Raw genomic sequence first — 26,926 nt, forward strand, 5'->3', positions numbered from 1 at the left:
ACAATAGTAAAACAAATTTTCCAGTGAACCTGAAGTGTTTAAGGGGAATGTGAAGTACACAAGAACTCCAGATCTCAACTCCAGTTGCAAATCTTATCCGTGATGCTCCAGTTAGATGCTGCGGCCATTGGCTGGGTCTGACTCTGTCTACCAGACATCACCATATGACCCTAACACCATAAGATATAGGAGCAAATTAGGCTGTGCAGCCCATCGAGTCTGCTCCGCCATTTTATCATTGCTCACTTATTTTCCTTCTCAACTCTATTCTCCTGCCTTCTCTCCATAACCTTTGACATCCTTATTAATCAAGAATGTGTCAGCCTCCACTTCAAATATATCTGATGACTTGACCTCCACGGCAGAGAATTCCACAGATTCACCACCTTCAGGCTAAAGAAATTCCCCCTCCTTCATCTTGCAAAGGGATTCTCTTCTATTCTGAGACCTAGACGTCCCACTATTGGAAACATCCTCTGCATGTCCACTCTATCCAGGCCTTTCAATATTCGGTAGGTTTTCCCATCCTTCCTCTGGTGTGCTGACCAGAACTACACGCAATACTCCAAATGTGGCGCACCAATGTTTTATACAGGCCATTAGTTATGCATTTTGTTTAAGACTAATATAAATACAATAATATAAATTTAAAATCCAATCATGTTTTTAGTTGTGTGGAAATAATAAGAAACAAGAGGATACAACACCGGAGAGCAGAATGGCTTCCTGTCTGTTGGTGCCAATTGTTTCTGGTGTGTTGTCCTATCATTAGCAAGTATCAGTAGTTGCAGATGCAGCCAATCTTAGTTGCACTAATTATATAGATTAGATTCAACTTTATTGTCATTGTGCTGAGTACAGATACAAAACCAATGAAATTCAGATAGCATCTGACCAGAAATGCAAAGAATAGTGTTAATTACAAAATAATTGCAAATAAAAAGTAAGTGCTACAGCACACAAATATAAAAGTACTGAGACAGTACAATATGGGTGCAATACTGCTTAGCGCTGTGATGAGAGGTTCAGCAGTGTCACAGCCTCAGGGAAGAAGCTCTTCCTGTGCCTGCTGGTGCGGGAGCGGACACTCCTGTAGCGCCTACCGGATGGGAGGAGAGTAAAAAGTCCATGGTTAGGGTGAGATGCATCCCTGATAATGCTTTTCGCCCTGCCCAGGCAGTGTTTATGGTAGATTCTCTCAATGGTGGGCAATTGGGTGCCAATAATCTGCTTTGTGAAGGTTTTATTTATTTTAGCAATACAGCACGGAATAAGCTCTTTCGTCTCTTTGTGCCACATCGCCCCAGCAACCCCCGACAAGCTGGGTTAACTCTGTCCTAATCAGGGGACAGTTTACAATGACCAATCAGCAACCCTGGTATGCCTTTAGATTGTGGGAGGGAACCGGAGCACCCGGAGAAAACCCAAGCAGTTCACAACAAGAATGTATAAACTCCTTCCAGGAGGGCGCTGGAATTGAATGCCAAACTCCAAATGTCCCAAGTTGTGATGGTGTCACACTAATGGTGGTGCTCATCACTGTCATGGCACGCCAACTTTTATAATCAATGCCCTGAGCGATGAAGGCAAGAGGATGTTCTCCACCACCCTGTCTAGGCTGGCACCCCATAATCCCTCTGTACATCAGCTCTCCTAAAAGTTAGCCTATTTACTGTGTGCAGAACAGACGCAGCAAAGTTCTGTGGCAATGTATTTAAAATTATCAGTGACACATACAAAATGCTGGAAAAACTCAGCAGATCAGGCAGCATCCATGGAGGGGAATAAACAGTCAATGTTTCATCGGGACCGGAAAGGGAGGGGCAGAGGCCAGAATAAGGAGGTGGGGAAGATGGGACGCAGTACGACCCAGAAGGTAATAGGTGACGCCAGGAGGGTGGGGATGAGGTGAGAAGCTGGGAGGTGATAGGTGGAAAGGTAAAGGGCTGAAGAAGAAGGAATCTGATAGGGGAGGAGAGTGGACCATGGGAGCAAGGGGAAGAGGAGGGGCACCAGAGGGAGGTGAGGGGTAGGTGAAAAGAATAGAAGGGGTGACAGGAAGAAAAGGAAATGGGGAAAGAGTTAATATATGAGGAGCACTTGATGGCTCTGGGCATGTACTCACTGGAGTTTAGAAGAATGACAGGGGATCTCATTGAAACCTATTGACAGCTCCTCAAGATAGGGTGGATTTGGAGAGGATATTTCCTATGGTGGGAATGTCTAGGACCAGAAGACACAGCCACTGAATAGAGGGACATCCATTTTGAACAGAGAACAAACTTCTTTCGCCAGAGGGTGGTGAATCTGTGGAATTCATTGCCACAGACGACTGTGAAGGCCAAATCGTTGGGTATATTTGAGGTGGAGGTTGGTAAGTTCTTGATTAATCAGGGCATCAAACGTTATGGGGGGAAGGCAGGAGAATGTGTTTGAAGAGGATAATAAATGGAATGGCAGTGTACACTCAATGGGCTGAAGGGCCTAACTCTGCATCCATATATTCTGGTTTTATGGTCCTGAGAGGGAAGGGGTAGGAGGAAAGTGACCAGCTTAGAAAAATGGTGCTCATGCGGTCAGGTTGGAGGCTACCCAGGCGGAATATGAAGTGTTGTTCCTCCAAACTGTATATTTACAATCACGGGAAGTTGTTGGCAGATTGAAAAGACGAAAATTGAAGTGAGACTCCAGTTTCTTGAGGCTGGATCACACGGTCTGAACTTGGCCTTGGTTCCACTTTCCGAACTGAACACTTTGTTGGCTTTGTAGCACAGAAATGTATCCATATCGACCTCGAATGATTCACCGATCGGATGATTAATGATGAGTTAGCTCTTGTGGGCATTATTTGTAAGGTCAGTTCCAGCTGTAATCTGCTGTGGTAACATTGGCTTAACTGTTCTTCTCCGTGGAAAGGAGGTTTAGTCAGCTCCAAGGTCGAGCAAGTTGGAGGACAGAAAAGAGAATCAGCCGGTAGAGTCAGTGCCTCGCTCTGCCTGAGGACCAGATTGATCTGTGTGGAGTTTACTCATTTTCCTTGTGCATTCCCCCCCACATCCCACAGATGTTCATGTGTGTTTTACTTATTTATTGAGATACAAAGTGGAATAGGCCTTTCCTACCCATTGAGCCGTGCTGCCCCCCCCCCCCCCCCCGCCGATTTAATCCTAACCTGGTCATGGGACAATTTACAATAACCAGTTAACCTACCAACCCAGAACCCAGACATCTTTGGACTGTGGGCGGAAACTGTAAGACCCAGAAGAAACCCACATGCACACAGGAAGGAATATGCAAACTTGCTTATAGAGGACGGCAGAATTTGACTCCAAACTCCAACACCTTGAGCTGTAATAGCACCAGTGGCACCCCAAGGTTCATAGTCGTCATTGTGGAGATGCCATAGATTTAATCCGGGCCCTCACGTGTGTGAAGTGTGCGCTCGCCCACTGACCCACGTCCCTGGGATGTGTGGGTCGGGATGTTAATTGGTCGGTGCAAGGTGTTGCCCTAGTGTGTGGGTGAGAGAGTCACTGTAGCACAGAAAAAGCCACTTTGACCCATCTAGTCCGTGCCAAACCGTTAACCTGCCTAGAACCATCAACCTACACCCGGATGAAAGTCCTCCATATCCTTCTCACCCAGGTACATATCCAAATTTAAATGTTGAAATCAAACCTGCTTCCACCACTTGCGATGGCAGCTCGTTCCACAGTCTTATCATCCTTTGAGTAAAGAAGATCCCCCTCTGTTCCTCTTAAACTGTTCATCTTTCATTCTTAACCCATGAAAAAAGCCTGCTATCGTTTGCTCTATCTGTACTCTTCATAATTTTGTATACCTCTATCAGATCTCCCCTCAATCTTCTACGTTCCAGGGAATAAAGTCCAGGCCAATTCAACTGTTCCCTGCAACTCAGGTCCTCAAGTCCCAGCAATGTCCTTGTAAATTTTCTCTGCACTCTTTCAATCTTATTTTCATCCTCCCTGTAGGTAGGTGACCAAAACTATACACAATACTCCAAATTAGGCCTCACTGACATCCTTTACAATTTCAACACAATATCCCAACTCCTTTGTCAATCCAGGCAAGCTGATGGGAACGTGAGGAGAATAAAAGAACGGTTTAATGTGGGATCTGTGTAAATGGGTCCAAGATGCTTGGTGTGGACACTGGGGGGGGGGGGCGCTGTTTCTGTGCTTTCTCTCTCTGTCTCTCTCATGTCTGGTTCAGGCAGTGATAAAGAGAAGGAAACTGTTCCCATTTGTACAAGGTTCATCAGTTTGGGAGCGGAGGAGGAGTGTTGGTGCCACAGATTTTACAGATTTTAGGCAGTGTGTAGAAGGGGCAAGAGACTCACACGGGGAGTGGTGGTAATCTGGAGCTCAATGCCCAAGAACCACTGGAAACAGGCAATCTCTGAATCGGAATCAGATTTCTTATCACTCATGTACACTCAGCTCTATTAGGTACTTTCTGTACCTAAAAAGAGGCCACTGCATGTACGTTTGTGGTCTTCTGCTGCTGTAGCCCATCCACTTCAAGGCTTAACATGTCATCTACTCAGAGATGCTCTTCTGCACACCGCTGTTGTAACGTGTGATTATTTGAGTTACTGTCACCTTCCTGACAGCTCAGACGTCTGGCCATTCTCCTCTGACCTCTTTAATTAACAAAGCTTTTTCACCCACTGAACTGCCACTCACTGTATTTTTTTTTGGTTTTCATTGCCAGTGTCTGTAAACTCTGGAGACTGTTGTGCACAAAATACCTGCAGTTTCTGAGATGCTCAAACCTACTCCTCAGCTTTTTTTCTCCAGTCCTGCCAAAGGCTTTCAGCTGGAAATGTCAACTGTACTCTTTTTCATAGATGCTGCCTGGCCTCCTGAGTATTTTGTGTGTATTGCTCGGATTTCCAGCATCTGCAGATTTTATTTTGTTTGTCCCCAAACCACCCAGTCTGGCACCAACAATCATTCCATGGTCAAAGCCCGTTTAATCACATTTCTTGCCCATTTGGTCTGAACAAGAAGCTCTTGACTATGTCTGCATACTTTTATGCATTGAGTTGCCGGTTAGCTGATTAGATATTTACAGTACATTAATGAGCAGGCGTACAAGTGTACCTAATAAAGTGGCCACTGAGTGTATGTGGTGTAATTTGGTGTTTTGTGGCAGCAGTACAGTGCAAGATATAAAAATAGTCATAAGCTAAAAAGTAACCAATAGTGGGTTTGTGGGCTGTTCAGAAATCTGATGGCAGAGGGGGGAGAAGCTGGAACAACTTCTAAAATTCTGGAGAGCGATGGGTACTGAAAGGGTTAAGTCTGCTTAAGACAAAACACATTGATGAAGGTAGAACAATGGATGTAGTGTATATGGATTTCAGTAAGGCATTTGATAAGGTTCCCCATGCAAGGCTCCTTCAGAAAATAGGAGTCATGGGATCCAAGGAGACCTTGCTTTGTGGATCCAGAATTTGCTTGCCCACAGGAGGCAAAGAGTGGTTGTAGATGGTTTGTGTTCTACATGGAGGGTGATATTCCACAGGGATCTGTTCTGGGACCTCTCCTCTTTGTGATTTTTATAAATGACCTGGATGAAGAAGTAGAAGGGTGGGTTAATAAGTTTGCTGATGACACAAAAGTTGGGGGTGTTGTGAATAGTCTGGAGGGTTGTCAGAGGTTACAGCGGGACAACGATAGGATGCAGAACTGGGCTGAGAAGTGGCAGATGGACTTCAACCCAGATAAGTGTGAAATGGTTCATTTTGGTAGGTCAAATTTGAAGACAAATATAATATTAATGGTAAGACTCTTGACAGTGTGGAGGATCTGAGAGATCTTGGGGTCTATGTCCATAGGACACTCAAAGCTGCTGCGCAGGTTGACGGTGTTGTTAAGAAAGCGTATGGTGTGTTAGGATTGAGTTCAAGAGCTGTGAGATAATGTTATAGCTAAGTTAGGCCCTTCTTCCTGTGTTCAGTTCTGGTCACCTCACTACAGGGAGATTGTGGGTACTATAGAAAGAGTACAGTGGAGATTTACAAGGATGTTGCCTGGATTGGAAGGTGTACCTTAATTGAATAGGTTGAGTGAACTTGTCCTTTTCTGCTTGGAGCAATGGAGGATGAGAGTTGAACTGACAGAGGTGTATAAGATGATGAGAGGCATTGATTATGTGGATAGCCAGAGGCTTTTTCCCAGGGCTGAAATGGCTAACACAAGCAGGCACAGTTTTAAGGTGCTTGGAAATAGGTACTGAGGGGATGTCAGGAGTAAGTTTTTCACACAGAGAGTGGTGGGTGCATGGAATGCACTGCTGGCAGTTGTGGTGGAAGCAGATACAATAGGGTCTTTTAAGAGCCTCTTAGCTAGGTACATGGAGCTTAGAAAAATAGAGGGCTTAACGCTAGGAAAATTCTAGGCAATTTCTAGAGTAGGTTATATGGTCATCACAACATGGTGGGCTGAAGGGCCTGTAATGTGCCGTAGATTTCTATGTTCTATGTTCTGCTGATGGACAGATTGACATCAGGAACCGAAAATCAGGAAAATTCAATTGTAAACATTTAATTTACTGGATAACCCATTCATTTGATCTAATTACAATCTCCTGATAAACCGCAGGTCCCCACTGGCTAATATCAGAGAAGGTGTTGGGTAATGAATGTCAGTGAAACATTGGCACAGAGCCAGGGCAGGCACCTGGTGTTAACTGGCATTGGCATCCACCTACCGTTTGAACATAACTCCCTCAGCAGGACTCATGTCTGAGTCGGGAACTTGTTTATCTTTAGTTCCTCCACAAGGGAGTGCGGTGCAGGTTCTAAACTGACAGTTTGACCCCTCCAAATACTGGGGACGGTTGTTAAACCATGGCCAACAGGTCTCCTAGCTGGTGCCAGTGTTTCTCTCAGCCTCTTGTCCATCAGTAAGGACAGGACGTACTGTAAATATATCACTTTGGAGCAGGTGGCAAATGTTATATTTCCCCAGAGCTTTCTAGGATTTTATTTTCGGGATGCACTGGGAAAACTCTGCTTGCTTTGGGAGAACGGGCTTTGCATGGCATGCAGAGAAAGATCCTTATGATTCCTGAGAGGGATGTGAGTGAGCTGGTGTCTGGGTTGTGTGTCTGTAACTCGAGCTCCCTGCCTACCCCTTTGAGATTGGTGCCCAACCCTTCAGTTGCTGCAGTGGGGAGGGAGAGGCCTTGTCCCTTCATGTACCCCAACTGTCTGTCCTCCAGACTGGGCCTGGGTCCTTGAAGCTCTAAGTTAGCAGTGCTACCACTGTGCCCCCATCCTTCTCCAATGTTGCACTTTAGAACAGGAGGTCATAGTTTCCGAATAAGTCATCTATTTAATTTGGAGAAGAGGCGGAGCTACTTCCTAATTGCTATGAGTCTTTGGAATTTCCGACCCCAGAGAAAACAGTAATCAAATATTTTCAAAGCCGACAGACTGAGAGAACCCGGAGAAAAGGAAACAAGAAAGCGGAAAGTGGAACATAGAACAATGTTACAGCACGGACATGGCTGGAAAGTCCACTTTCAAGGACTCCGCAACTCATGTTCACAGTATTATTTATTTACTATTTTTTGTGTATTTGCACCGTTTGTCTTCATTTGCACATATGGTGCTTGCCAGCGTGTAGTCTTTCACTGATTTGATCACGTTTCGCTTTCTTCTGCGAATACCTGAAGGAAGTGAATCTCAGGGTAGTATTGGTACATATACGTGCTGGGGTAGTAAATTTACTTTGAACTTTGAGTATCTGCAGAATCTCTTGTGTTTATCAAATTTGTCCGAGATCTCCCGAGAACAGATGCCCTCTCACTCAGGCGGTATCCTAGTGAACCCCTTCTGCACCTTCCACTGCTTCCACACTCTTCCAAAATGGGACTAGAGTCGAAATGCAGCACTCCAGATGTGGCTCAACTAGAGTTTTATAACTTCCCGATATTTGAACTCAATGCCTCGACTATAAGTAACCCCTTCTGACCATAATTCCATAAAACCGAAAGACTTAGGAGAAGAATTTGGCCATTTGGCCCATCTAGTCTGCTCCACCATTTCATCACGACTGATCCATTTTCGCTCTCAGCTCCAATCTCCTGCCTTACCCCCATCTCCCTTCATGCTCTGACCAATCGAGAATCTATCAAACTCTGCCTTAAATATTCATAAAGGCTTGGCCTCTACAGCTGCCTGCGGCAATGAATTCCACAGATTCACCACTCTCAGGCTAAAGAAATTCCTCTTCATCTCCGTTCTAAAAGGACGCCCCTCTATTCTGAGGCTGTATCCTCTGGTTCTAGACTCTCCCACCATAGGAAACATCCTCTCCACATCAACTCTATCAAGATCTTCCACCATTCAATAGAGTTCAATGAGTTCACTCTCATTATTCTGAATTTTGGTGAATACTGGCCCAGAGCCCCTAAACACTCTTTATATGACAATCTATTAAATCCTGGAATCATTTTTGTGAACCTCCTTTGAACCCTCTCCAATGTCAGCACATCCTTTCTTAGATCAGGGGCCTAAAACTGCTCACGATACTCTGTAAGGCCTCTCCAGTGCAGTGCTTTAAAAAAGCCCCAATATTACATCTTTCCTTCTATATTCTAGTCGTCTTTAATGAATGCTAACATCGCATTTACCTTTCTCACCAGCGGTTCAACCTGCAAACTAATCCTTAGGGAATCCTGCAGAAGGACTTTCAAGTCCCTTTGCACCTCAAATTTTTAAATCTTCTCTCCATTTAGAAAATAGTCAACTTTTCTGCAATGTCCGTATCCCGCTATTCTCTCCGTTTTCATGTGCGTAATAAAGAATCTCCTGGAAGCTTCTATCGTATCTGCCTCCACCACCCCCCCGGGCAGCAGAATCCTGGCACCCACCACTCTCTGTGTAAAAGAAAATATACACCATGTGTTGTAAAATTCCTGTGCAAATCTCTTTTGAGCAAGGCAGTCAACTCTTCAAACATTAGTCTAACATAGACACCACTAGAGGAAACTATTTTTGCATTCTAAGCACACATCATTCTCTGTGAGGAAAACCTTCTCTGACGACCCCCTATGCTTTCCTCCAATTACGTTAAATGTATGCCTTCTCGGCTTAGCTCTTGCTGCCCTGGGGAAAAGTCTCTGTCTGTCCATTTGATCCAAGCCTCTTATCATCTTCTGCACCTCTAGAGTACAAAGTAGGTTTATTATCAAAGCACGTATATGTCGCCGTATACTACCTTAAGATTCAGAGTACTAGAAAGTGAGTTCACAGGTTGTGCTGTGCGCTTGAAGCAGATGACTGCCGAAGTGAGAGGTTAAAGACACCAGTGTAAACTTTAACCAGTTGATCAGCCCAGGTCTTGAGTATTCAACCAGATATACTGTCTGGGGCAGATGTTTTCCTTGGGTTCACCCTCCTGCAGGGTGCTCTCATGTCGGCCTCAGAAACTGAACTCCCAGGGTTATGGGAGTTTAGATTATGAAGACACGTAGTCCTCTTTTATTGTCATTTAGTAATGCATGCATTAAGAAATGATACAATATTTCCTCCGGTGTGAAATCACAAAACACAGGACAGACCAAGACTGAAAAAACTGACAAAACCACATAATTATAACATATAGGTTACAACAGTGCAACAATACCATAACTTGATGAAGAAGTCCATGAAATCAGTAAAGTTCAAAGTCTGTCAAATGTCCCACATCTCATGCAGACAGGAGAAGGAAGAAAAACTCTCCCTGTCATGCCGACCACAGTCCGACTCTAGGTAATCCGAAAACTTTGAGCTCTGATCAGCTCTCCGACACCGAGCACTGAGCGCCATCTCTGTCCGAACGATTCGACCTCCTTCTCAGTCGCCAAAAGCAGGCAAGGCCGGGGATTTTGAGGCCTACCCTCCGAAAGGGTAATGACAGCAGCGAACAAGCGTTTCAGAAATTTCTCCAGGTGTTCCTCTGTGCTTTCACTGCCCTGTTACCTAGTTTGCTCAACCTATTCCTCATAGCTTTATACCAACTGGAGCTGAGGCAAAGAGTAGAGTTTCCCTGCCAGAACAGGGTTCAGTGGCCAAATGGCTTGAACTTGCTCTGACAGCTTCATTTCATCATCTGTAATGCAATTTAGGATATCCTATAAGCAAGAATAAAATGTGCTGCAATAAATTTTTATGTTCAGTATTTAAAAATGATTCACAGTGGCCTGCAGTATTAAATAACTCAATTGTAAGCTAAATGTCATTTTAATTACACTGCAACACCATAACAAAGTAAAAAATTTGAACAGATTTATTTTAGCTAAGTACCTGTTAGGTGTTTCTTTTCAATGTACCTAATGGATTAGGGAGCATGAGGATAGTTTGAGAGAGCGAGGGCATTTGGAGCAGAGGATGAGAGGTGATGTGGTAGAGGTGTACAAGCTGAAAAGAGGCATAAACCAAGTGGGTGGCCAGAATCAGGGTGGAAATTGCTAATACGAGGGAGAATAATATTAAGCTCTTTGAAGGAAAGTATAGGGGGAATGCAGATGTAAATTTTTTATGCAGAGTGGTAGGTGCATCAAGTCAAGTCAAGTCAAGTCACTTTTTATTGTCATCTCGACATAACTGCTGGTACAGTACACAGTAAAAACGAGACAATGTTTTTCAGGACCATGGTGCTACATGAAGCAATACAAAAACTACACTGAACTACATAAAACAACAGAAAAACTACACTAGACTACAGACCTACCCAGGACTGCATAAAGTGCACAAAACTGCAGGCATTACAATAAATAATAAACAAGACAATAGGCACAGTAGAGGGCAGTAGGTTGGTGTCAGTCCAGGCTCTGGATATTGAGGAGTCTGATGGCTTGGGGGAAGAAACTGTTACATAGTCTGGTCGTGAGAGCCCGAATGCTTCGGTACCTTTTGCCAGGTGGCAGGAGGGAGAAGAGTTTGTATGAGGGGTGTGTGGGGTCCTTCATAATGCTGTTTGCTTTACGGATGCAGCGTGCGGTGTAAGTGTCTGTAATGGCGGGAAGAGAGACCCCGATGATCTTCTCAGCTGACCTCACCATCCACTGCAGGGTCTTGTGATCCAAGATGGTGCAATTTCCGAACCAGGCAGTGATGCAGCTGCTCAGGATGCTCTTAATACAACCTCTGTAGAATGTGGTGAGGCTGGGGGGTGGGAGATGGACTTTTCTCAGCCTTCGCAGAAAGTAGAGATGCTGCTGGGCTTTCTTTGCTATGGAGCTGGTGTTGAGGGACCAGGTGAGATTCTCTGCCAGGTGAACACCAAGAAATTTGGTGCTCTTAACCTTCTCTACGGAGGAGCCGTCAATGTTCAGCAGAGAGTGGTCGCTCCGTGTCCTCCTGAAATCAACAACCATCTCTTTTGTTTTGTTCACATTCAGAGACAGGTTGTTGGCTCTGCACCAGTCCGTTAGCCGCTGCACCTCCTCTCTGCATGCTGACTCATCGTTCTTGCTGATGAGACCCACCACGGTTGTGTTATTGGCGAACTTGATGATGTGGTTCGAGCTGTGTGTTGCAGCACAGTCGTGGGTCAGCAGAGTGAACAGCAGTGGACTGAGCACACAGCCCTGGGGGGCCCCCGTGCTCAGTGTGATGGTGTTGGAGATGCTGCTCCCAATCCAGACTGACTGAGGTCTCCCAGTCAGGAAGTCTAGGACCCAGTTGCAGAGGGAGGTGTTCAGGCCCAGCAGTTTCAGCTTTCCACTCAGTTTCTGAGGAATGATTGTGTTGAACGCTGAACTGAAGTTTATGAACAGCATTCGAACGTACGTGTCTTTTTTCTCCAGGTGGGTGAGGGCCAGGTGGAGGGTGGTGGCGATGGCGTCGTTGGTTGAGTGGTTGCAGGGGGCCTAGTGAGGGGGGCAGCAGGGTCTTGATGTGCCTCATGACGAACCTCTCGAAACACTTCATGATGATGGATGTGAGAACAACGGGACGGTAGTCGTTGAGGCAGGACACTGAAGACTTCTTTGGCACAGGGACGATGGTGGCGGCCTTGAAGCACGTAGGAACGATGGTGCTGTTCCACCCCGCCAGGGGTGGTGGTAGAGGCAGAGATGTTAAGGACATATACATAGATCCAAGAAAAATTGAGGACTGCGCAGGAGGATTAAAAAATCAGCACAACATTGTGGGCTGAAGGGCCTGTACTGTGCTGTCCATTAACTCCACTTGGAGTACAACAGACCAACAAGTACTTGACCCGAAAGTTTAGCTGGTTATTTCCCCTACATCGATGCTGCCCGACCTACTGAGTTCCTCCAGCATTTTGTGTGCACATCTGCAGGATCCCTTGTGTGCACAGCAGAGGGTGTGCTTTGAAGCGGAGTGACTCTGTTATTTTCTGATTAGACAGAGCAGCTGAAATTGACAGTAAATGTGGCCTCAGTTCTCTTATGTTTGGTGATTCTTTAGGAACTTTATAAAACTGAAGGCAAAACAAGGAAAAAGAGACTGAGAAATAAAATTGTTTTGCAGTTCCCTCTGGTGGTTTGAAAAGTTGCCGGTCTTGCTCAAAAGAGAAGGGTGCGTTAATATTACAACAGATATATTTTCACAGAGTGCCTGGAGTGTGATGCCAGGGTGGTGGTGAAGGCAGATATGATAGAGGCTCTTTGATAGGCACATGAAAGGCAGAGATCAATGGGGTATGAACATTATGTTGGCAGAAGGGATAACTTTTCAGTTAAGGCATTGTGTTCAAGGATCAGGAAGTTACAAAACTCTGGTTAGGTCACATCTCATGGAATGTAAGAGCAGGGACATGAGAACGCTGTTCAGGGCGGAGCAGGAGAACTCGGTGCATTTCTGGTCATTCACACATGGAGGAGGAGAAGATGGCGGTGCGACGCAGCTTGCGCGGCCTCTCCGGTGAATGATATCTGTATCTGTCAAGTAGGGTGCCATGCACAATCCTGATTTGATGAAGACAGATGTGAGAGAGCGGAGGAACATCTGGAGGAACTTCTGAAATGCCTGTTTCGCTGCCGCTGTTACTGTGTGATCCGGAATCTCCGGAGGGGTAGGCCCTGAGTCCTCGGCTTTGCTTGTTGCTCAGCAGCCGGGACGGGGGTCGAAACGCTCGGCAGAGATGGTGCTCGGTGTCAAAGGGCTGGTCAGAGGCTCAAAGTTTTCGGACGGACTCAGAGTCGGCTGTGGTCGGGTGGTTCCAATGCATCGACAGTGGTCGGTGCCTGGAGGTTTATGGCAGAGAGAATTTCTCCCTTCTGCCACCTGCTATCGGGGACTATCGGGAGTCGATTGGAACTTTGAGACTTTTTTTTTACCGTTCCCATGGTCTGCTCTTTATCAAATTATGGTATTGCTTTGCACTGCTGTAACTGTATGTTATAATTATGTAGTCTTGTCAGTGTTAGTCTTTGGTTTGTCCTGTGTTTTTTTGTGATACCACTCTGGAGGAACATTGTATCATTTCTTCATGCATGCATGCATTTCTAAATGACAATAAATGAGCATTAAGTGTCCTCATAATCTAATTTAATCTATAGTTAGGATTAGTGAGTTGTCGGCATGCTACGATGGTGCCAGAAGCGTGGTGAGACTTGAAGTCTGCCCAGCACAATCCTCGTTCATTTGATTTGACACAAATGACACATTTCACTTCAATGTACATTTGACAAATAAAGCTTTCTTTTTCATTTTTAATCACGTTATAAATCTCTACGGAGGCTACGTCTGGAGTATTAAATTCAATTCTGGTTGCCACAATTTAGGAAAGATGTGGAAGATTTAGGGAGGGTGCAGAAGTGGTTTACCAGGATCTGCCTGGATTAGAGGGCATGAGATATAAGAGAGATTAGACAAAGTTGGGTGGTTTCCTCTCGAGTGTCAGTTTCTGAGGGGAGATGTGATTAGATTAGATTAGATTCAACTTTATTGTCATTGTGCTGAGTACAGATACAAAGCCAATGAAACGCAATTAGCATCTAACCAAGAAGTGCAAAAGAATAGTGTTATTTACAAAATAACTGCGAATAAAAAGTAAGTGCCACAGCACACAAATATAAAAGTACTGAGACAGTACAATATGGGTGCAATACTGCTTAGCGCTGTGATGAGAAGTTCAGCAGGGTCACAGCCTCAGGAAAGAAGCTCTTCCTGTGCCTGCTGGTGCGGGAGCGGAGGCTCCTGTAGTGCCTACCGGATGGGAGGAGAGTAAAAAGTCCATGGTTAGGGTGAGATGCATCCTTGATAATGCTTTTCGCCCTGCCCAGGCAGCGTTTATAGTAGATGTTCGCATTGGTGGGCAATTGGGTGCCGATAATCCGCTGGGCAGTTTTCACCACCTGCAGGAGTGCTTTGCGGTCCGATACGGGACGATTGCCATACCACACTGAGACGCAGTTGGTGAGTAAGCTCTCAATGGTACAGTGGTAAAAGTCCATCAGTATCTTGGGACAGAGGAGAGCTTTCTTGATGCTCCACAGGAAATAAAGGCGCTGTTGTGCCTTTTTGATCAGGATGGAGGAGTTCAGAGACCAGGTGAGATCCTCGGAAATACGGACACCAAGGAACTTGAAGCTTGATACACGTTCCACTACAGCTCCGTTGATGTAGATGGGGACATGAGTGTGGCTCCTAGCATGCCTGAAGTCCACAATGATCTCCTTGGTCTTCTGGGTGCTCAGGACCAGGTTGTTATCGGCACATCACGCGGCCAGGTGCTGGACCTCGTCCCTGTATGCCTGATAGAGGTTCATCAAATTATGAGAGGCAAAGACAGAGTAGAAAACCAATATCTTTATTGTCAGAGTTGAAATATTTTATTGAATACTAGATACTAGGTGGATGCTTTCCAGGTGTCATGGATTCTTGATTACCTGACTGGCAGACCACAGTACGTGTGCTTGCAACAGTGTGTGTCCGACAGAGTGATCAGCAGGCACTGAGGCTCCACAGGGGACTGTCTTGTCTCCCTTTCTCTTCACCATTTACACCTCGGACTTCAACTACTGCACAGAGTCTTGTCATCTTCAGAAGTTTTCGGATGACTTTGCCATAGTTGGATGCATCAGCAAGGGAGATGAGGCTGAGTACAGGGCTACGGTAGGAAACTTTGCTTTGTCACATGGTGTGAGCAGAATTATCTGCAGCTTAATGTGAAAAAGACTAAGGAGCTGGTGGTAGACCTGAGGAGAGCTAAGGTACCGGCGACCCCTGTGTCCATCCAGGGGGTCAGTGTGGACATGGTGGAGGATTACAAATACCTGACAATAAACTGGACTGGTCAAAGAACACTGAGGCTGTCTACAAGAAGGGTCAGAGCCGTCTCTATTTCCTGAGGAGACTGAGGTCCTTTAACATCTGCCGGACGATGCTGAGGATGTTCTACGAGTCTGTGGTGGCCAGTGCTATCATGTTTGCTGTTGTGTGCTGGGGCAGCAGGCTGAGGGTAGCAGACACCAACAGAATCAACAAACTCATTCGTAAGGCTAGTGATGTTGCGAGGATAGAACTGGACTCTCTGATGGTGGTGTCTCAAAAGAGGATGCTGTCCAAGTTGCATGCCATCTTGGACAATGTCTCCCATCCACTACATAATGTACTGGGTGGGCACAGGAGTACATCCAGCCAGAGACCCATTCCACCGAGATGCAGCACTGAGCGTCATAGGAAGTCATTCCTGCCTGTGGTCATCAAACTTTACAACTCCTCCCTTGGAGGGTCAGACACCCTGAGCCAATAGGCTGGTCCTGAACTTATTTCCTGGCATAATTTACATATTACTATTTAACTATTTACGGTTTTATCACTATTTAATTATTTATGGTGCAACTGTAATGCAAACCAATTTCCCCCGGGATCAATAAAGTATGACTATGACTATAACATCTAAAACTAGAAGGCACGTTTGTGAGATGGAGCGGGGGGGCGGGATGTTCAAAGGGGATGTTCAGGTCAAGATTTTATTTGCTTCCTGGAGTGGTGGTGGAGGCAGATACTATAGAGGCCTTTAAGCAGCTCTTGTTCATGGGTGTGCAGGTAATAGTGGGATATGGACATTGTGTAGGCAGAAGGGAATAATTTAGTTAGGTAGTTGGTAACCATTTTAGTTAGTTTGGCACAACATCGATGGCCAAGGGGTCTGTTCCTGTGCAGTCCTGTTCTTTGTCATGTTCTCTCTGTATAAAGGCACTTGGGAAAGTTAGAAAGCCTGATCAAGGTGAAATCTGCATCTCCCAATTGACCTCACCATGGTCCTTACACCTCCCTGTGTGTCTGCATTGCACTGGTAAACCTATATTTTGCATTCTGTTCTTTCTTTTTTCTCTTTTGTACAACCTCGATACACCAATATGTGTAATGATCTGTCTGGATGGCACGCGAACAAAAAGCTTTTCACTGTATCTTGGTACACACACTGATTATCTTGTCATGACAATAAAGCAATTACCTTGAATTTCAAATTAGAGGTCTCAGCTATAGGAACGATATCAACTGTTTCAGAACCTAACTTCTCTGTAGATGTGATAAGATATTCTATTACTGTCAAAGATGTAAATAAGCTGGGATGGGCTTTAGGGACAGCGGGACGTAGAACAGTACAGCTCAGGAACAGGCCCTACAGCCCACAGTTTTGTGCTGATCCCATTAAATTGGTAATCAAATGGCCAAATAAACTATATTTTTTCTGCCTACACAATGTTCATATCCACCCCCCCATTTTCCTCACATTCCTGTGCCCATCTAAACAACTCTTAGAAATCCCTATGCTATGCTCCTTCCGAGTTTGTGAAGATTCTACATGACATCAAAACATTGGCAAACTTCCATCGATGTGTAGTGGAGAGTATACTGATTGGCTGTGTCACAGACAACACCAATGCCCTTGAATGGAAAATCATACAAAATATCATAGATATGGCCCAGTGCATCAAGGGTAAAGCCATCCCTACATGTGAGCACATCTACACAAAATATTGTATGAAAGCAGCACCCATCATCAGGGTCTCCACCACCCAGGACATGCTCTCTTCTCGCTGCTGCCATCAGGAAGAAGGAACAGGAGCCTCAGGACTCACCACCAGACTCAGGAACAATTATTACCCCTCAACATACAGGTTTGCGAACCAAACTGGATATTTCACTCAACTTCGCTTGCCCTGTCATTGAAATATTTCCCATAATCTATGGGCTCACTTTCAAGGCCTCTTCATCTCATGCTCTCAATATTATTTATTTATTTAGATTATGAGGACACTCAGTCCTCGTTTATTGTCATTTAGAAATGTTATTTCTAAATTCTAAATTGTTATTTATTTATTTATTTGTATTTTCATAATGTGTTGTCTTTTGCACATTGGTTGAATGCTCAAACTGGTGCAGTCATTCACTGATTCTATTATGGTTATTATTCTATTATGGATTTACTGAGTATGCCCACAAGAAAATGAATCTCAGGGTTTCTTATGGTGATATATTTCTACTTTGATAATAAATTTATTTTGAACTTTAACACCAGGGGAGAAGATGGTGACGCGACGCAGCTTGCGCGGCCACTCCGGTGATGATATCTGTTATCTGTCAAGTAGGGGACTGTGCACAATCCTGATTTAATGGAGACAGATGTAAGAGCATAGCGGAACATCTGGAAAACTTCTGAAATGTCTGCTTTGCTACCGCTGCTACTGTGTGGTAACCGGAATCTCTGGAGCTGAAGGCCTCGAAATCCTCGGCTTTGCGTGTTCCAGTGGCCGGGGTGAGGTCGAAGGCGCTCGGGAGGCTGTATCGGAGAGGCTGCTTGGAAGGTCGAAGTACTTGGATGGATGGACTCAGTGCCGGCTGTGGTCGGCTGCTTCCAAGGTATCAGCAAGTTGACGGTGCCTGGAGGTTTACGGCAGGGAGTTTCCCCCTTTTGCCGCCTGCTATCAGGGACTCGGGAGTCGATCGACTCTGGGACTTTGAGACTTTTTTTTACTGTGCCTATGGACAGTTCTTCATCAAATTATGGTATTGCTTTGCACTGCTGTAACTATATGTTATAATTATGTGGTTTTGTCAGTGGTAGTCTTTGGTCTGTCTTGTTTTCTGTGATATCATGCCGGAGAAACATTGTATCATTTCTTAATGCACGTATGCATTTCTAAATGACAATAAAAGAGGACTGAGTGTTCTCATAATCTAATCTAATCTAATGTATCTGCCTCTACCATCACCTCAGCCAATGCGTTCCAGACACACACCACTCTCTGTAACAAAATTGCCCCTCGCATCTCATTTAGGAGAGAGAAAACAGGGAACCGGTTAGCCTGACATCGGTGGTGGGAAAGATGCTGGAGTCAATTATAAAAGATGAAATTACGACACATTTGGATAGCAGTAACAGGATAGATCTGAGTCAGCATGGATTTACGAAAGGGAAATCGTGCTATTTTTAAAGATTTTTTTTAGGTTATGAGGACACTCAGTCCTCGTTTATTGTCATTGAGAAATGCATACATGCATTAAGAAATGATACAATGTTCCTCCAGAGTGATATTGCAAAAAAAACAGGACAAACCAAAGACTAACACTGACAAGACCACATAATTATAACATATAGTTACAGCAGTGCAAAGCAATACCATAATTTGATAAAGAGCAGACCATGGGAACGGTAAAAAAAAGTCTCAAAGTCCCGATCGACTCCCGATAGTCTGGATAGCAGGCGGCAGAAGGGAGAAACTCTCTCTGCCATGAACCTCCAGGCACCAACAACTGTCGATGCATTGGAAGCACCCGACCACAGCCGACCCTGAATCCATCTGAAAACTTCGAGCCTCCGACCAGCCCTTCGGCACCGAGCACCGAGCACCATCTCTGCCGAGTTCCTGATCCCATCCCGGCCGCCGAGCAACAAGCAAAGCCAAGGATTCGTGGCCTTCCCCTCCGGAGATTCTGGATCACACAGTAACAGCGGCAGCGAAAAAGGCATTTCAGAAGTTTCTCCAGATGTTCCTCCGTTCTCTCACATCTGTCTCCATCAAATCAGGATTGTGCATGGCACCCTACTTGACAGATACAGATATCATTCACCGGAGAGGCCGCGCAAGCTGCGTCGCACCGCCATCTTCTCCTCTTGACTAATCTTCTGGAATTTTTTGAGGATGTAACTACGAAAATGGACAAGGGAGAGCCAGTGGATGTAGTGTACCTGGACTCTCAGAAAGCCTTTGATAAAGTCCCACATAGGAGATTAGTGGGCAAAATTAGGGCACATGGTATTGGGGGCAGAGTACTGACATGGATTGAAAATTGGCTGGCTGACAGAAAACAAAGAGTAGCAATTAACGGGTCCCTTTCGGAATGGCAGGCGGTGACCAGTGGGGTACCGCAGGGTTCAGTGCTGGGACCGTAGCTGTTTACAATATACATTAATGATTTAGATGAAAGGATTAAAAGTAACATTAGCAAATTTGCAGATGACATAAAGCTGGGTGGCAGTGTGATATGTGAGGAGGATGTTATGAGAATGTAGGGTGACTTGGACAGGCTGGGTGAGTGGGCGGACGCATGGCAGATGCAGTCTAATGTGGATAAATGTGAGGTTATCACTTTGGTGGTAAGAACAGGAAGGCAGATTATTTAAATGGAGTCAAGTTAGGAAAAGGAGAAGTACAACGAGATCGAGGTGTTCTTGTACATCAGTCACTGAAAGCAAGCATGCAGGTACAGCAGGCAGTGAAGAAAGCTAATGGCATGCTGGCCTTCATAACAAGGGGAATTCAGTATAGGAGCAAAGAGGTCCTTCTGCAGCTGTACAGGGCCCTAGTGAGACCACACCTGGAGTATTGTGTGCAGTTTTGGTCTCCAAATTTGAGGAAGGACATTCTTACTATTGAGGGAGTGCAGTGTAAGTTTCACAAGGTTAATTCCCGGGATGGCGGGACTGTCATATGTTGAAAGATTGGAGCGACTGGGCTTGTATACATTGGAATTTAGAAGGATGAGAGGGGATCTGGTTGAAACATATAAGATTATTAAGGGATTGGGCACGCTGGAGGCAGGATGGGTGAGTCCAGAACCAAAGGCCACAGTTTAAGAATAAGGGGTAGGCCATTTAGAACAGAGTTGAGGAAAAACTTTTTCACCCAGAGAGTGGTGGATATGTGGAATGCTCTGCCCCAGAAGGCTGTGGAGGCCAAGTCTCTGGATGCTTTCGAGAAAGAGATGGATAGAGCTCTTAAAGATAGCGGAATCAAAGGTTATGGGGATAAGGCAGGAACGGGATATTGATTGTGGATGATCAGCCATGATCACAGTGAATGGTAGTGCTGGCTCGAAGGGTCATATGGCCTACTCCTGCACCTATTGTCTATTGTCTATTTGAACTTAGCCCCTCTCACCTTCAACGCATGCCCTGTGGTATTAAACGTTTCAACCCTGGGAAACCGATACTGTCGATCTACTCTATCTCAGCCTCTCAAAAACTTGTAAACCTCTGTCAGATCTCCCCTCAGTTTCCGCCAGTGCAGAGAAAACCAACACGTTTATCCAAGATCTCATTATAGTGCACGCACTTTGAAGGGGCTAGATGGCGAAGAGTAGGAATGTGGCAAGACCATTGTAAGTGTCACTGATTAGAGGACAATACAGCAGAAACAAACATATTAACTCAACCTTCTTTCCTTTTCCTCACCTGTCCCCATCACCCTTTCCTCCCTCTTTCAAAGTTCAAAGCTATTTTCGAAGTATGTATATGTCACTGTATGCCATCTTGAGATTCATTTTCTTGCAGACATTTACAGAAAAGTGAAGAAATACAACAGAGTTTATGAATCTGCATTCTCACTGTGCCTACAATCAGCACCCATATATACCTGTCCCATTTTATCCTCCCCACATTCCCATCAAACCTCTCCCCATTGTCCACCACTCAACTACACACTGGAAGCAATGTAATCTTGGAATTGAGGAGGTGACCAATGCACTGGGGAGAAACCCAAGCGGGCACAGGGAGAACATGCAGACTCCACACACCCACACACACCCAGTGCCCAAGGTCAGGATCAAACCCCTGTTGCTGGAGTTATAAGGTTGCAACTGCACCACCATGTCACCCCAGCACGTAGAACACTACAGCACAGTGTGCCAAACCTTCAACCAACCCCAAGATCAACCTTATCCTACCTTCCCACATGGCTCTCCATCTTCCTTTCATTCATGGCCCGTCTAAGAGTCTCTTAATTGTGCCTGATGTATCTGCCTCTATCATCACCCTGGAAGCTCGTTTCATGCACCCACCACTCCCTGTTTAAAACATCCACCCCTGACATCCCCACTATGCTTTCCTTGGAGCTGTGCTCCCTGCTGCATCCTGGTAAATCTCATCTGCACCCTCTCTAATTCTTCTACATTCCTCTAATAATGAAGTGACCTGATCTGAACTCTATACTCCGAGTGTGGTCTAACTCAGATTTTTCGAGCTGCATCATATCTCAAATAACCTTTTGTTTTCACAACAAAGAGGAGCTAATGTACAGCAATTGCTTATTTTACAAATGAACTGTAATATACATTGTTTATTTTTGCTTTAAACAGTCTGTTTTATCGTGCATGCGATCAATGGTTAAATTGATAGCTTGGATTCAGAATTGCTTTGCCATAGGAGACAGAGGTTATAGATTTAAAGCTGTTATTCTGGCAGGAGATCTGTGAGCATTTAAGATGTTCTACAGTGCTGAGAACTTTACAGATTTTGATATACGGTGGATTCCAGTTAATTGGGACACATTGGGAACAGTACAGGTTGGCCCAGTTAAGTGGCTGCCCCAATTAAGACCATAAGATGTAGGAGCAGAAGTAGACCATTCAGCCCATTGAGACTGCTCTGCCATTCAATCATGGCTGATCCAATTTTTCCAGTGATCCCCACTTCCCCGTCTTCTCCCCATACTCTTTGATGCCCTGGCTAATCAAGAACCTACCTATTTCTGCCTTAAATGCACCCAATGACTTGGCCTCCACAGCCACTTGTGGCAACAAATTCCACAGGTTTACCACCCTCTGACTTAAGTAATTTCTCTGCACTTCTGTTCTAAATGGACGTTCTTCAATCCTGAAGTCATGTCTTCTTGTCTTGGACTCCTTTTCCATGGGAAGTAACTTTGCCCTATCTAATCTGTTTGGCCTTTTAACATTCAGAATGTTTCTATGAGATCGCCCCTCACTCTCCTGAACTCCAAGGAATACAGCCCAAGAGCTGCCAGACGTTCTTCATACGGTAACCCTTTCATTCCTGGAGTCATTCGCGTGAATCTTCTCTGAACTCTCTCCAATGTCAATATATCCTTTCTAAAATAAGGCGCCCAAAACTGCATACAATGCTCCAAGTGTGGTCTCACGAGTACCTTATAGAGCCTCAACGTCACATCCCTGCTCTTATATTCTATACTTCTAGAAATGAATGCCAACATTGTATTCGCCTTCTTCACCATCGACTCAACATAAAGGTTAACCTTTAGGGTATCCTGCACAAGGACTCCCAAGTCCCTTTCATTTTGCATTCTCTCCCCATCTAAATAATAGTCTGCCCATTTATTTCTTCCACCAAAGTGCAAGACCATACACTTTCCATAACACAGGAGCAGAATCAGGCCATTCAGCCCATTGAGTCTGCTGAGCCATTCCTTCATGTCTTATTTATTTTCCCTCTCAACCCCATTCTCCTGCTTTCGCCCCGTGACTAATGAGAACCCATCCACCTCCCCTTTAAATATACTCAATGAGGTAAAGATATATTTAGTGACAGGACCCCTTTGGAGATGGCAGAAGTTGTGGAGGATAATGTGTTGGATGTGGAGAGTGATAGGGTGGTAGGTAAGGACAAGAGGGACTCTATTACTACCATGAAAAAAAAAAGCTGCAGATGCTGGAAATCCAAAGCAACACTCACAAAATACTGGAGGAACTCAGCAGGTCGGGCAGCATCTATGGAAAAGGTATCGAAGTTTCGGGCCGAGACATTTCATCAGTTCTGCTAGACAGTCTTGGCCTGAAACATTGACTGTTTACTCTTTTCCATAGATGCTATCACTATTACAGAAGATGGGGTGAGTGCCAGTACGGGAGATGGAGGAGATGCGTGTGAAAGCAGCATCAATATTACAGGGAGGGACCCTGTTCTTTAAAGGAGGACATCTCTGATATCCTGGAATGATGTCGCAGAGGCAGTAAGGAACTGAGAAAAGGGAATAGCAGTTTTACAGGAGACGGGGTGGGAAGAGGTGTGGTTGAGATAACCATGGGAATCGGTAGGTTTATAAAAATGGCGATTGACAGTTTGTCCCCAGAGATGGAGGCAGAGAGATCAAGAAAGCAGAGGTAGGTGTCAGGGATGGACCAAGTGCATTGAAGGGCAGGAAGTTAGAGGCGTATTTGATGAAATTGACGAGCTCAGTGGAGGAAGAGTTGGGGAGTATAACTGGGGAAGGCTTCGAACATAGACTGTTCTACATAGCCGATGAAATGGCAAGCATAGCTTGGATAGATTGGACAGCCAAAGACATTATCCCCAGAATGAAAATGGCTAATACAAGTGGGCATAGTTTTAAGGAGATTGGAGGAAAGCCCAGGGGAAGTGTCAGAGGTAGGTTTTTTAACACAGAGAGATGTGGGTGCGCGGGTGCCCTGCCAGGGGGTCATGCTAGAGGCAGATACTTTCAGACTATTTAAGAAGCTCATAGATAGACACATAGATGATAGCCAAATGGGGGGCTATGTAGGAGGAAAGGGTTAGATTGATCTTAATAGGTCAAAAGGCCGACACAACATAATGGAACGAATGGCCTGTACCATGCTGTAATGTTCTTATGTTCTATGTTAAAGTACGTCTGTGTTACCTGACGCTATTCGCAGCATTTATGGTAAAATAAAGAAAACAGTAGAATTTATGAAAAGCTATACATAAGGAAAAACAGAGACCGACCAACAGCCACTGTGCAAAAGAAAACAAATTGTGCACAACAAAAAGTGCTACTGAGAACGTGAGTTGTAGAGTTCAGTTCTGGGTAGTGAAATGGTAGATGGAGTTTGATATGGGCAGGTAGGAGGTAATAAACTTTGAGAGGCCAAATGAAGAGGCAAAGTGTGCACTTAGTGGCAGGACCCTTCACAGCGATGATGTACAGAAGCATCTTGGGGTAATTTTTGAGTACGCAGCTTCTTCCCCTTTGCCACGTGATTCCTGAATGGTGCCCGAGAGCATGAGAACTACCTCACTATTTTGGTCTCATTTTGCACTATCTATTTACTTATAAATATTTCTGATTGTTACGATGATGCCAAGATGCATCCTAGTGTATATCTCAGCATCATTCTGACCTTTCCTGATTTTTTTTGTCTATTGCACTGCTGCCAGAGAGTAGCAAATTCCACACTTGTCAGTGAAAATAAACCTTCGCAACACACACACACACACACACACACACAATGCTGGAGGAGCTCAGCAGGTCAGACAGCATCCACGGAGAGGAATAAACAGTCAACATTTCGTGCTGAGACCCTTGATTAAAAGCTGAATATGATATTGATTTTGAAACTGATGTTAATACAGTAAATATTCTTTTATCCTATTGATTATCAGCAGGGTAAGAAGCTACTCTACATTCAGTCTAATACATAGTAACATCAGGGCTGCGGAAAGGATTATTGGTGTGAAGCTGCCCTCGATCCAGGACTTATGTGCATCTAGAGTCAGGAAGCGAGCAAGCAGCATCATTGTAGATCCATCACACCCTGGACATCACCTGTTCCAACTCCTTCCTTCTGGTAGGTGCTTTAGATCCCTGTATGCCAGGACAAATAGGTACAAGAGCAGTTTCTTTCCGTATGCCATCAGCCTTATGAACACTTGAATTTTAGTCTATTATAAACCAAGTCCACCTGTACATACACTGGTATACCTCATTATATATAGTCCATGATTATTTGCACTATTGTTTTGTTTGCTTTTTGATTCTGTACAGCGAGAGCTTAGGGAAACCGGCATCAAATTCCTTGTATGTGTCCATATACTTTGCGATAATAAAGGATTCTGATTTTTGCAATGAACAAAGTTCATTTGTAAACCACTGATCTTACCATAAACATTTGTACAGTATGAGTGATTTTTTTTCAATGAACAAGGTCTAATTATAGGAAGAAATAATCGATTTAACAAAAACAGGGCTTATTTTTACAGTAAACGATGCCCATATATATACCAGATGTCTGCAACAGATCTGGTCTATTTATACAGCAGAGTCTGTTTCATAACAAAGTCTACTCCTTCGACAAACAAGATCCTTTATTGCAGATAACGGATAATTTTGCAAGTCTCTTTGCTTAGTAGAGGGAGTCCACAAAAAAAAACAAACAGATCTCCAAACTGGACCAAGGTTACATGACATTTATTTGGGCAGGATTATCAGTAAAAAATAATGAGACAAGAGTAGGTATAGCTCCCTGAAAATGACTACACAGGTTGATAGGGTTGTTACTTGGTCTGAAACGTCGACTGTTTATCCCCAACATCTTTACGCCGTTAAACTCCTCCAGCACATTATGTGCATTGCTCTACATTTCCAGCATCTGCAGTACCTCTTGTGCATATGCCTTTGTTAGTTGAGGCATTGAGTTTAAAGGTTCAAAGTAAATTTATTATCAAAATACAAATATGTCACCATATACAAACCCGAGATTCATTTTCTGGCATGCATACTCAAAAACTCCATAATAGAATAATAACCATAACAGAAAGACTTCACCAATATATGTCATGAAATTTGTTGTTTTGTGGCAGCAGTACAGTGCAATACATTAAATGCATACTCTCAGCTGCAATTAGGAATATAAAAAAAGACAGAGCTCAGAGTAAATCTACAAGGTAGTGTTCATGGGTTCCTGGGTTCGGAAGACGGAGGAGGGGAAGAAGCTATTCCTAAAGCATGGAGTGATTGTCTTCTTGCTCCTGTATCTCCTCTCCGATGGTAGTCATGAGAAGATGGTAATTCTGGATGGTGAGGGTCCTTCGTGATGGATGCTGCATTCTTGAGGTATCTTCCTTTGAAGGCATCCTTCATTGATAGGAATAGAACCCATAATGGAGATGGTTGTGTTTGCAACAGCTTTCTAAGATCCTGTGCCATGATCCAACCACTCAACATGCTCTCCACGGTACATCTGCAGAAATTTGCTAGAGTCTTTGGTGACGTGCCAATACTCCCCAAACTCCTGATTGAGTAGAACCACTAGCATGTCTTCTTCACAATTGCATCAGTACATTCATCCCAGGACAAAACATGAGAGCTGTTGACATCCAGGAACCTGACACAGCTCACCCTTTCCATTGCAGATCCCTCAGTGGGGAGGGGTGTGTGTTTGACTTTCCCTTCCTGAAGTCCACAATCAATTCCTGGGTTTTAATGATGCGGAGTACAAGGTTGTTGTTGTGACACCGCTCAGCCTGCCAATGTATCTCACTCCTACCACCTGCTGCGTCGTCGATGAAATGAGAGGTGGGGTCTGAGCTGAGTCTACCTGGCAGTCGTGAGTGTGGAGACAGCAGAGCAATGGGTTGAGCACACATCCTTGAGTGTGCCGGTGTTGGATTGTCAGTGAGGACGAGGTGTTATTTCTGATGTGCACTGACCGTGATCACTCGATGAGGAAGTCAAGGATCCAGTTGCAGGATTTCCCGGTGGCTCCTTATTGACTTCCTATTCCCATTCTGACATGACCTTTCATGGTCATTTGCATTGCCACGACGAGGGCAAGCTCAGGTTGCAGGAGCAACAAATTCCATCTACTCCATCCTGCTGGCCTGAAATTTGATGTCTCAATGTTTTCGGCCAAGACTCTTCATGAAAACTGGAAAGGAAGGGGGAAGAATCCAGGATAAGAAGGTGG

At 44.7% G+C, this 26,926-nt stretch overlaps 1 protein-coding gene across 5 annotated transcripts in view; it reads left to right on the forward strand.

The window, feature by feature from the left end:
* LOC140198269 (regulator of G-protein signaling 3-like) overlaps positions 1-26,926 on the forward strand; it is a 138,850-nt gene that overhangs the window by 76,184 nt on the left and 35,740 nt on the right. Inside the window, exon 2 of one of the 5 annotated variants that reach the window (XM_072259324.1) lies at positions 24,624-24,808. The exons of 3 other annotated variants lie outside the window; for them this stretch is intronic. The gene's annotated coding sequence lies outside the window, so the exon portion shown is untranslated. The remainder of the gene's footprint in view (positions 1-24,623; positions 24,809-26,926) is intronic. One more of the 5 variants, XM_072259325.1, reaches the window with a different exon arrangement.

The sequence above is a fragment of the Mobula birostris genome, chromosome 5 (genome assembly GCF_030028105.1).
Source record: "Mobula birostris isolate sMobBir1 chromosome 5, sMobBir1.hap1, whole genome shotgun sequence".
In the NCBI taxonomy this organism is placed as follows: Eukaryota; Metazoa; Chordata; class Chondrichthyes; order Myliobatiformes; family Myliobatidae; genus Mobula; species Mobula birostris.